Source organism: Ricinus communis, chromosome 8, assembly GCF_019578655.1.
Source record: "Ricinus communis isolate WT05 ecotype wild-type chromosome 8, ASM1957865v1, whole genome shotgun sequence".
NCBI lineage: Eukaryota > Viridiplantae > Streptophyta > Magnoliopsida > Malpighiales > Euphorbiaceae > Ricinus > Ricinus communis.
In genome coordinates this window covers 241,164-254,138 of record NC_063263.1, presented here as the reverse complement: position 1 = coordinate 254,138, position 12,975 = coordinate 241,164, and positions in this window count along the sequence as shown.

The window sequence follows — 12,975 nt, the reverse complement described above, 5'->3', positions numbered from 1 at the left end:
TTTTTTCTTTATTTACTCAAACTAATAAAATAACTAAAGTTTCTAAACTAACAAAGAATGAAGAAAAATAATGTTTCTAATTCAGTGACCTAAATAATTTTATAACAACCATAATCATTAATTTAATATGATGGTCAAATAATACTTATATTTGAAATTAATAAACACATTTTGATAAAGAAATTCATTCATTAAATATAAAACTAATTAGGTTTATACAAAAATAGTAAAGCTCAACTAAAAACTTTAAAGAACTAGTTTAACATCTTGAATTCCACGATCATGGTTACAAAATAATTAAGCATAACAATAATAAGAAAATAAAACTCTCTCAAGATCTATTTTTTCTTTTTTCAAATAATGCAGATGATTGATCCTCACTATTAAATTCTAAAAAGTTTTCTTAATCTTTTAAAAAAGAACTAAGAACTAAAACTAACTTTCCTAAAATGTTGTAAAGAAAAACTGTGAAAAGAATTACAGAGATAGAAATGGTGGACAAGATGCAGATGATCTAATAGATATAGTTCTAAATCTACATAAATATAAATAAAGAAGTCTTCCACCAAGATAAGTCTATTTAAAATATATTTATCTAGTTTCCTATTTATCACCTTAATAAATAAACAAACATAAATTCTAAATAATTAAAAATATAAAATATTCTTAGGTAATTAATCATTAAAACCTACAGTAGTATAAATAGGTGAGTCAACATATCTCAGCCTCAGGTCTTGATAACAAACTATCTTATTAAGTCATTATCTACATATTTTACTCCATAAATTCTTTTCTTGACTAATAACATATAAAATTAGACAATTGAACTAAAGTGGAGTGTATGTACATATTTTCATCAAATTATACATAAAAAATATATTGGTAAAACCTTAAAACATACTAAATAACTATATATAATTTGGACTAAAATTAGCGGTCAGTGATAAGATTCCAGTAATTGGTGATAGAATTCTACAACCAATGAATGGATTCCAGCTACAATAATTGGGTTTCGACGATTGATGACTAGATTCCATCGATCGGTAACTGAACTCTAATAATTATAGATATTTTTATAAAATAAAATAAAATATTATTTTTAAATTATTTGTTTTAGCATTTTATTTCTACACCGACTATTATAAATAAATTAAATATTAAAATAAAAATTGTGATTACCTTGCATTATATGTATTTTTTTACTATAACCAAATATGGTAATAGAATGATTATTATATTACACTGCATAAAAAATTTCATTATATTAGATGATTGATTATATTATATTTTATTATTGCCATATACCAAACATAGCCTAGGGGTATTTAGCATTACACTGTTATAATAAAAATTGATTAAAAATGTGTGATGTGGTAAACACGTGCATACTAATTAAAATTCTATAAAATATTGTTGTTTCACACATTATTAGTAGAAAAATTGGAATTAAAGAATTTGTCTTAAATTGAATTAAAGTCCCCTAAGAATGTCATGCACGATTAAGTCGAAAATGAATTCCTAAATTTCATCATCTTCTTAGTTCCTATCATCTTCTTATAACCAAACATGTTAATGGAATGATTATTATATTACCAGTTGCCTTTGCTATTGTTGAAAAAGAAAGCAAGAATAACGAGGAGTATTTCATGACAATGGATCGATATCATATATGTGATGATTGAGATGATATTTATGTCATCTCTATTCGCCATATTAATGTAGACACACACTCTATTCACTCTACTCCCTTTCAAATGCAATCTTCTTTTCTTCTAAGCATTCTTTCAAAGATTTTTCAAATTCTCATCACATAGATCCTCATTCTTTCATCCCTTATTTAATGGCTCCCAAGAAGATCATCTCTCAAGGCAACAAGGACAAAAGTAAGGCCCTAGATAAAGAAATTCTTACCTCTTCACTAGACATTTCAACAAAGATAAAGGGACAGGCCAAGAAGCAAGGAACAAGTATAAGATCCTTGCAAATTGATGCGAGCTAAACACTACTAACAATCTACAGACAAGTGCACCTATTGAATGTAATCTAGCTACGGCAAGTATCAATGTCGTATCCCACGGGAACTGAGAAGCTACTGCTACTACGCTATTCCTATTATCTAACCGATCAAAAGGTGGTGAAGATCATTAACTAAAAATGATTGAGAATACAAATGAAAACTAAATTTTAACAAAGAGAATGAAAGTTTTAAAAAGACAATGAGATGAGTTAACCCAATTGGGGATCCCTTTAGCTAGCCGGCTTAAAAATAATAATTTATGAATTGATTGATTAAGAATTGCGATCTATAGATAATTTCTTAAATGAATTGGCCTCTCTCTCGAGTTAACCAATTCCTAATCCTAAAGATCTAAAGTTAGAATCTCTTCCTAACAATTGATTTTAGAAAATATTAATCTCTAAATTACTGCTAATAAGAATATCTAGTTCTTATTCCAGTAAGTTATTACACTTATCTCTAAGATGTAAATCACTTAATCACACAAGCAGTTGTCCAAACTCAATTAAATTTCTCAATTACAAAGGAGTTCTCAAATTGATTCAACAATGAAGAAGAAACAATAGATTTTATTATACTTGAATGAAAACTACAATCTTAAATCAACAATTCAATCAATTAAGCATAAAACAAGCCTAACATAACTAAAGATCAACCCCAAATGGGTTTAATAAGATCAGTTAGGCATGTTCATAATTAAACTAATACAAGAATGAAATATAAAGTAAACAAGAATCGAAAAGAACATGTACATCCTTTTCTCAAATGGTATAAATGCTATCCCCTCTTGAATAACTCTGAATCCAATCTCTACAGCTCAAGATCTCCTCCTTCTTTTTCTTGAATCTTCAATCCAATCCTCAAGAACAACTATCTGGATAATGTTGAAGTGGAATTCGTTTCCGTTATTCTCTTCTTGATCGTCTGGAAGGTTGCTTTCCAAGTCTGTCTTGAATACCCCAAAGTTCTCTCTCTCTAGCATCCCCTTTTCTCTTTTTTTTTTCTTTTCTCTTAAATCAAACTTCGGGATCCAATATGGCTTGAATTTGGCCCGTGCTGACTAGCACGGCCTGGATCAATGTTGTATTCGGTTAAAATTATACATTTGGCCTTCTTTCAGCATGGCTAGGATTTAGGTCATGCTGCTCAGCATGGGCATGCTCCTAGGCCGTGTTACTCTCATTCTTTTCATCATGGGTAAGGAATTTCAACACGCTCTCTGACCCTAACCGTGCTTCTTAGCACGGACGTGTTGGCAGCGTGTTGAACAGTCTAACGCGCCCGCTTCGTCTGTTTCTTCTCCATTTTGGTCCGATTTCTCTCTAACTGATGTGCCTAAAAAAACACCTGAGACACAAAGAAAACTAAAATAGGATGATTCTAATATAAAAACACATAATTTACCGTAAAAATAACTCAAAATCAAGCATGCAAACATGTATAATATCAAATGTATCATAAATAAAAAATTTAAAGCATCAAGGTCTCCTCTCAATGTGGATTTGAGAAAGCTTGGTATATATAAAGATATTTTAAAGCATATCAACAATGCGCAAATGGAGAAGATAGTATATCCAAGTATAGATGCATACAAGGAACTCACTTTAGAGTTTTTAAGTTCCTTGGAAGTTAATAAGAGACAAAGAAGAGATCTTGGGTATTTTGGCATCACATCCAATCTCTTTGGGAAAAAGTTAAGCCCTAGATGAAGACATTCTTGCCTCTTCACTATACATTCCAACCAAAATGAAGGGGATAAGTTAAGAAGCAAGGAACAAGTATAAGATCCTTGCAAAGAAGAAGTTTGAAGCATCAAGAGCCTCTCTCAATGTGGATTTGACAAAGCTTGGTATCTATAAAGATATTCTAAAGGACATCAATAATGTGCAAATGGAGAAGATAGTATATCCAAGTATAGATGGGTACAAGGAACTCACTTTGGAGTTTTTAAGTTTCTTGAAAGTTAACAAGAGACAAAGAGGAGAGGGCTAGGTTACGTTTGGAAAAAGGTGAAGATGAAGATGTAGAGGAGACCAAAAGTGAAGAGGAAATGTCTGAACAAGAAACAGGTGTCTCTCAAGGAAGGATTACCTCTAAGGGAAAAATGATAATCTCCATAACTAGGCAAGCTAAGAGGATTGAGAAGTTTTATAGGCTTCTCTAACATATCCATGAAGATCTTATTAAGATGCAAAAGCACCATAGGATACCCCCTTGTCATCCAGATTCTTAGCGTCTATCTGATGATGAGTCTAGTGAGGATGAGGCTGAGAATAAAGAGGAATCAAGTGGGTCAAAGGATCTTTAGAAGCCATTCTTCATTCATCTCACTTGCATTCATATTTTCAATTTATTTATTTATTTTTCCTTGTTGCTTTTGATCTTAAGTCTCATTTCTCTTGTAATTCTACATTATTCTCAATGTTAATCATTATTATTATGTTTACTTTTTCTCCTTATTGCCTCATTTATTTCTCTCTTTTATGCATCTATAAGTTACTCTAATTGTTTCACTTTTTTGAATTTGACAAAAGAGGGAGAGATTACATAACGCATCACATAACTCACAACTTATATGCATAAATTGAAAGGGAGTAATATCTTAAGGGGAGTTATTAAAATTTCTTAATTTTTCTACACACTTTTAAAAATATTTCTAATTTTTTTTATCTCTTTTGATCAATTTATTTGTCAAAATAAAAAAGGAAAAGATTTTAACCTAAGTGCCTTGTCATCCCTTATTTTGATCTTAATAAATAAATTGAAGTATTGATCTAATGATTCTTAGTTAATATTGTAGTTTAGTTCAAGATAGGTTGTCTCAAAAATCACGACCACAACAAAAGGGCTCGACTGCTAAAAGCAATATTTAAGGGCAAAACCTTTGAGTCCACAAAAGCTTAAAATTGTGATTGCACCAGAATGGACGCGACTGCGAAAAGAAGAAGTTTCAAGGTAGAAGGAAATGGATTGGAAAGCTCAGATTCAGAACCGCACCTCACGTGGATGCGACCACAAAACTTGAAGTTTAAAGAACCATTAGGAATTGCCAATGGTAACATTTAAAAGCTGCCAATGCCATATCGCCACATCAATAGGCGTTAGTGATAGTCCAAGATTCGCAACCCTAAAGCAAGATTTGTGGTCGCAGAGCATGAATTTTGACAGCGGTTTTGAATTCTGAAAAGTGCATTTAATGCACTGTCTTGAAGCAAAGTATGGTAAATGTTTTTTTAGTTATATGTGTAACGACACTTTGAGGTTTTAGGTGATAAAAACTACATCAAATGGGTATTTATTATTGATCAAGAACCTCCAAAAAGTCCATACTATTGTGCATTCAATATTTCTCATTTGCGCAATTAATTTCTTAATTCTTGGTTGTTATAAGAGTTTGAATGCTCTTGAGAGGTTTGAGTGTTAGCCTAAATACTAGGGTAAGATTTAAAGGTTAGCCTAGAAAAAACTCTTATAAAGGTTATGTATTAGCCACTAGAACACAAGATGTAAGGTTTAGTGCGAGCCATAAAACACCAAGTTAAGAGTGAGCTTGAAAAACTCCATTTGTAAAGATTGATAGCATAGTAAATTCTTAATTATGAATTGGAGAATAGATGTAAGATTTGTTAACATTCAAACCACTATAACTTCTTATGTCTCATTCTTTATACTTTTTCAACCTTTTCTCAAAATAAATTTTAATTTCCATCCTTCTCTCTTCACCAATTCAAACAATAATATAAAATTTAATTATCATCTAACCAAATAAGTGTTGACTTTATAATTTATCAAAATACACACCTGACCTTAATAATCTAATAATATACGTGTGTATTAATCTTGAGTAGATGAAACTTCATATTCCTGGGTCCACGATATAAGAATCTGTGAGGAAAAGTATTAGAAATATTTATCTCACATCGCCTAATTAGTAGATAACTAAAACAACTATAGCAGGACAAAAGTACATCAGGTAACTAACGATTCACTTTCTAGTATTATCCAAATATTTTCCACCATATATGTAACTAAACCTAAAACCACGCATCAAGTCTAAAACCAAAATCTATAATGTATAAAAGGAAAAAGAAAGAAAACTTATTTTTCCACTAGTTCTTGAGATTGTGTAAAACATGCTCATATGCAAAAATATACCATGTAGTTTTAGAGATTGTAGGAAAAGTTGTTCTTGTCATCTGATAATGAAAGAAATTAAATTGAATTTGAAGTAGGCAATACTTGAAGGTTGGAGGATTAAAGATGGAAGCATCAAAATCTAGTCTCAGTGATTATATTAGAGTCGATCTCTATATGGGGAACATGGAAAATCTTAGGCCAATATTTGCCTTCTTTCCACTTGCATCTTTGTGTCAATAATGTGTAATCGCATATTATTAGAGAAGAAAGAGAGGCATGCAACCCTTCTTTTGGCATGAACTGGAGCTGAAGGCATTTCTAGATAGTCAATTCTCTAAGGAAGGTGAGATGTTGAAGCCCCTTATAGTCAAAATATTTGAGATTCTTAAGATTCTTCATCTTAAGAGAGATAACCGAGGAGGGCATAAGTGTTTCATCTAGGAAAGATTCCACATCTTTACACCTTTCAATACTGAAGTAGGTAAGAGAAGGAAGTGTTTGCAAATTTCATTTTAACCGGTTAGTAGCAAGTTTGTTATAGTAGGAGATCTTAAGGAATTCTAATTTGGAAGGCAGACCCCCTTCTAGAAACGACATCAATTTTGGACATTCACTTATTTTTTGTTTCATAAGGGAAAAGAGGATAGAGTGCATAGAATCATGAATCTTCTTCAAATTGAAGCAGTTCCATAAATAAAGCTCTTTTAAACTCAGGATAGGTAATCCTTCAAGCAACGAAAAGGATTCAAGATTTCTACATCTCCGAAGTTCAAGTTGTTATAGCTTGGGGAATAACTCTAAAGAAAAGCACCTAAGTGAATAGTAGTTTTTTATTTCAATTTCTTCCAAAATAGTGAAAAGATTGTAAGCTAGTATTGCTCCCTTAACTAAGGAATCTATAGAGCTGAACTTGGCTTTAACTTGGAGGCATTGTAAACTAGAAGGAAATTCACTTATTCCCACACTACGAGAATGGTCCTCAAAAATCATTCTATGGATAGCTAGAGCCCTTAGAAATGAATGCAGAAGCTTATGGCATTCCTTTATTTCTAGTGTTATTAAGGAAGGAAGGCGATCAGGCAAGGACCTTTTTAGGTTTGGACATTCTATTATGTAAAGTTCTTGAACACTCCACAGTCAGCGACACAAGGAGTCCATTCCTGTAATTCTAGAATTCCTTCCAACTTTAATGTTCTGAGTGATCCAAATGGCTTCCTAATGGGCGCATAGCTTACTTAGGACTCAGGATCAACAATCATAACACTATGAAAGTCTAAAATTTACAATTTTTGGAAGGAGACTAGCTATATAACTGGTGGCAAAGAAGAACAGTATTTGCATCCATCTAACCTTATTGATACTAAATTTGAGAAAGAAGTGTTTGTCTCCTACCCAAATTGGAAATCTAGTACCTCTATATCCAAATATAGAAAGACATTCCAAATTGGTATAAGACTATAATAACTCGAGTATTTGCCTATCATGCTATGAATCATCGGCATTGCCATCCCACTTGAACTCTAGTTTTATTAAGTGCTTCTTACTCTTCAATATTGTCTTCAAAAGCATCTATGGCATCCACAACATTTTGAAGATTTTAAATGCAAAGTTTCCCTTAGAAATTTTAGAGCTCCCCCAACTCTTTAATGCTAGACCCATTCCCCTTTCCTAGCATAAAATCAGTTAACTTTAGGAAGCTTACTTACCTTGCCCATTTGTGATGGCATCTCTCCCAAAAATTGTCTAACTAATATCAAGATGACATAAGTTGACTAACATAATGGACTTAGTAGAAAACTCATCAAGAAATACACAATATGCCAATATTAAAGTTTGTAAATTATACAAACTGCATATAGTTTCACATAATCTTTTGATTGATGTTTTGGAGAGATCCAGATAATGTAAATGTTTCAATTTGCCAATTGAATTAGCCAAACGAGTTATACACTATCATAATAGGATAAAGATAAAACTCATAGGCACATAAGTTTTGGCAATAAATCATTAGTTAATTCAACATCAAGGTAACTACCTTACCATTACATAATATCCACATGTAAAAAGGTGCATAAATGTCTAATTTCATAAATACACTTAAATTTCTCAGTAGCATCATGCAGTCTTCTTGTATAAGATAAATATCTCATCTTTTTGGATATTTTACATGAATTATCACCATCTAGCTAGAAGCAAAATTCTCCTAACACAAATTTAGCCAAATCATTTATTAGATGATGCATAATGAAGCTTGACTGGTCACCACTTGATTGTTGAAAAAATGATATTAATATAAGATCATGAAAATATTGGTCACCTCTATCTTCTTCTTCTGATAAACTCTCTGCCATCCATACTAGAACTACTTCCTCCTTCTTGAACTCATAGTCTTTAGGAAATATAGCACAATAAGCAAAGCATCTCTTCATATATGATGGGAAATAATGATAACTCAACCTTAATGCTGGTAGAATCTTATGATTTATTAGATCCTAAATATTACTCTACAATATCTTTCCTATTCACCAACATTCCTTTTGAGACGCAGTAGACCCCCTAATACTTTTAAAGCTAAAGGCAAATGTAGGCGGCGGTTTCAGGCTTGCACCCTAGTATTTCTAGTGACCATGGCATTGCAAGGCTTTTCAACCTAATTAGGAATACTAACTAGTCATAGAGACTAGCACAGAGATGGGATTCGCCACTTTAGTAATTCACTAGGACACTTTTACTAATCAGTGATGTTTCTCGATTCCAAAAGGAAGCTTTACGCAACAAATCCAGAGATGGATCTGAAAGCCAACTTTCCTATTTGTGTAACTTTATCTTTAATTTTATTATTTGACGAGCTATTCTCTATAAATACAACAATTATATTTCTATACATAAAACACTACAACATATGAGGTTCACCGAAGTTTAGGCCATTTTATCAAGTCCAACCCATATTCAAAGTTATTAATCTAACTTACTAGTTAATTATATACATGGCTTCCTAATTTAGCCAGTTTACAAATTATGCTTTTGAATTCCAGCCCTTTAAATCTAAATAGACTAATTTTTATGATATGGCCAACTAAGTGATCTTAAATATAATATCTAACTAAAACATGGCAAAGCCCATTGGGTCTATATTGATTTTAGAGTTTAAGCCCAATTACCATTAAGTTACCTAATGGACTGTAAGTTTTGTGCTAGATCCAATTTTAAAGTCTACTGTTATGTCCAGTTTTAATTAGACTATCATACAGTCATACATTTGGCATGTATCGAAATAAAGCAGAAAAATAAAATGTAAAAAGTAAATTTAGCTATTACAATCTACCTACAACTAAAAAATTGAAAATAAAACACCTAAAACTAAGTATAATACATAAACATTTTAAAAATACATAAAAAATGGATGTACATTTGATCAACTCTAGGGCTTTGGTTGATACTTTTGGCATTTTTTTCTCGATTTGATCGCCCTAGAGCCAATTCCACATGCACATGAAATGAAAGGTCAATTAAAAATTCATGAAACTAAATAGAAAGTGCAAAGAAACATAAAATTAAGTGAAAACCCTAAGTAAATCATGCAAACCCTAGAAAATAAGACAAACAGTAAATGAAAAAGGAAATTTTCATATTTTAATCATAGAACCCTAAAACCAATTTTAATTACAAAACATGAAAAAAAAAAGACTATTAGTCTAGCATGCAATCCTAATCATTTGGCCTGTCATATCTAAAGCCAAAAAAAGACATGTTAATAGATCCAAAACCTTACATGTTATTATTATTAAATTCAATTCCCAGCATGTTTATATTATTAGATTAAACTCCCAATAGTGTATAGGCATATTAATTCACTAGAAAACTTATTCTAATCATTTAAAACACAAAAAAAATCAATAAATTAAAAAAACCTAATCATGTTTCTAATACATAAAATAAAAGAATCAGTTTGTAAAGGTAAGGATAATGATGGTGTTGAACTTGGGGACCCCTCAGGTTATCACTATTCGATGTTGATCTTCAAGTCTCTAAAGATGAAGAGGTTACAGAATTGAATATTGGTTGAGAATCTAATTCTACTTTGAGATTTCAAAAACTTTTGTCATTCTAAATGGGTTTTCTAATTTAGAGTTCTTTCATAGTGACTAATTCTTTATATATATGATGAATTTGTGCAGCTTAAGAATACCTTGATGAATGTAGTAGCCCTAAACTTGGGGTGTGTCATCCTTTTTATAGTAATAGGGTTAGGAAACCCTAGGAAAAATAAATAAATATTCAATTATTTAAAAAAATAAACTATAATTATCACTTTCCTTTATCAGATTAATATCAAATAAAAAGGAATAAATCTTTTATATTCAAACAATTATCATGAAAAATATTTAAAATTCCTAATAATCATCATAAATTCCCTATAGAAGCTTTTTTTTACCAATTTTGACGTTATAGGTCAAAAATACGCGTAAAACGGTGTCAAATTTCAGAAAATGACTAATCAATACTGTATAGAGCTAATTAGTTCTGCATAGAGCCGATCAGCTCTGTGTAAAGCCAATTCGGCTGTACGTAGAGCCGATTGGCTCCAAAGGGCAAGGGTTTTGAAAATTTTAATAATTTAGTCCCTGAACTTATAAAAACTATCATTTTACCCTCAAACTTTATTTTTCTGTCAATTGGGTCCAAATTGATTGTAGAAAAGTAATTTTAAGTCCAATTATTCTCAATCTTCACTCGATTTTGCCCTTTCTTTATCTCCTAAGACACGAGACAGGCAGTAACTTTCATCATCGGGTTTTCCGTAATTTTCTTTATATCTAGATCTGAAAAATAGATATTGACAGCAAGCCTTTGCATTTCCTCACAATTTCATTGCCAATTTTCTACAACTCCGAATGTGAACTCGAGTCTCCATCAAATGCACGCTTTGCAAACAACTAGCATTGTTGTTAGTTAATTCTTACAATTGATAATAAGTTAAAAAAATGGACATCGCAGACGTGACACTTGCATTGCGTGTTGTAACAACCTTAGTTCCCTTTACCCTAAATTTTAAAGGTACATGTTGTAAAATACAAAGTGATTTGATGAAAACGAATTGAACAATGTTCAACAAAAAAATAGTTGCAGAGGAAAAATGAGAAAAGATAAGTGTTTTAAAAGGACAAAAATGGAAAGTTACATATTGCTCTCCTATACTACACTTTTTATAAAGGATTAACAAATACAAGGTTATAAGAAAACAAGTGCAAAAGTTGCCTTTTCTTTAACAGCTTTAAGCCTTACTTTTCTATACCAAAGCCATACTTTCTGAACTAATCACTTCTTAATAAAAAGAGTTGATAAATATAAAAGTTGACAAGTGCAACAATATCTCCTTGTGTTGTTCCATCATTAAGCAAAAGATAAGCTAAAGTTGATTTGAATATTTCAAGGTCAATCTCTCTAACACTCCTCCTTGAGATTAACCTTGGACATTCATATCTTCATCTTCAGGACATCAAGCCTGCTATTGGAAAGAGGTTTAGTTAAAATATCTACTAATTGTTCTTTTAAAGAGCAGTCAATCTAATCTGTAAATTCTTTTAGCTTAGATTGCTGAGAGAAATAGGTAAAAGAAATTTCCATCCAAGATTTAAAAGTTGGTCTATTCTTAGTCTAGGTAAATTCCATCTTGTTGTGATAGGAATGAACAAGAACAAATACGTTTTAATCAATGTAATAAAGATACCGATTGTTGTTCCAAAAACTCCACCTATGTATTGAGCTACAACATCTTGCTTCTTTGCATTCCAAGAGAATACTTATGAACTAAGTGAAAACAGATAACATGATGAACCCTTCATGTTATCAATGCTTCCAGCCCAATCACTATCTACATACCTAATTAGATTCGCATCTCTAAGTCTGAGGTACTAAATGCTATGATCTGCATAGCCTTTCAGAAACTTGAGAACCCTTTTTGCAGCTCCAAGATGAGTCTGACTTGGAGAGGACATGAATCTGGACAGTAAGCTTGTAGAGAATATTAAATTTGGTCTTGTTGTAGTTAAATAGAGCAAACTACCAACCAAGCTTTTGAATATGGATGGGTTCAACAATTTCTCGCCATTATTCTTTGATAATTTCTCATTCAAAACTAAAGGAGTTACAACAGGCTTGCAAGACTTAGTTTGAATTTTTTCAATATGTCAAGAGCATATTTCTTTTATGAAATAAAAATACCATAATCATATTGAGTGATTTCTATGCCTAGAAAGTACTTCATTTGTCCTAAGTTTGACATCTCAAACTCCTTTTCCATTTGTTTCTTGAATTCAATCAAAAATCTTGAGGCAATACCAATCACGAGCAGATCATCGACATAGATTGATATTATGATTCTTTTTTCTTCTTCATAGTGTTTAACATACAACATAGCTTCATTTAGACTTCTCTCAAATCCTTATTGGATCAAATGAGAGTTAATTTTGTTGTACCAGGTACTTGGTTTTTGTTTCAGGCCATAATGAGCTTTCCTCAATTTGTACACCTTGTTTTCATTTCCCTCTACTAGAAATCCTTCAGGTTGGCGCACATAGATTTCTTCTTCTAGATGTCCATTTAGGAAGGCAAATTTGACATCTAGATGATAGACTTTCCATTCTATTTGAGCTGCAATTGATAACAACATTCTAATGGTGTCATGCCTTGCTACAAGAGCAAAGGTGTCCAAAGTCCACTCTAAGGACTTGAGCAAAGCCCTTGACCACAAGTCTTGCTTTGTGCTTGTGAATTGAGGCATCGAGATTCAACTTCATTCTAAAGACCCATTCCAATTG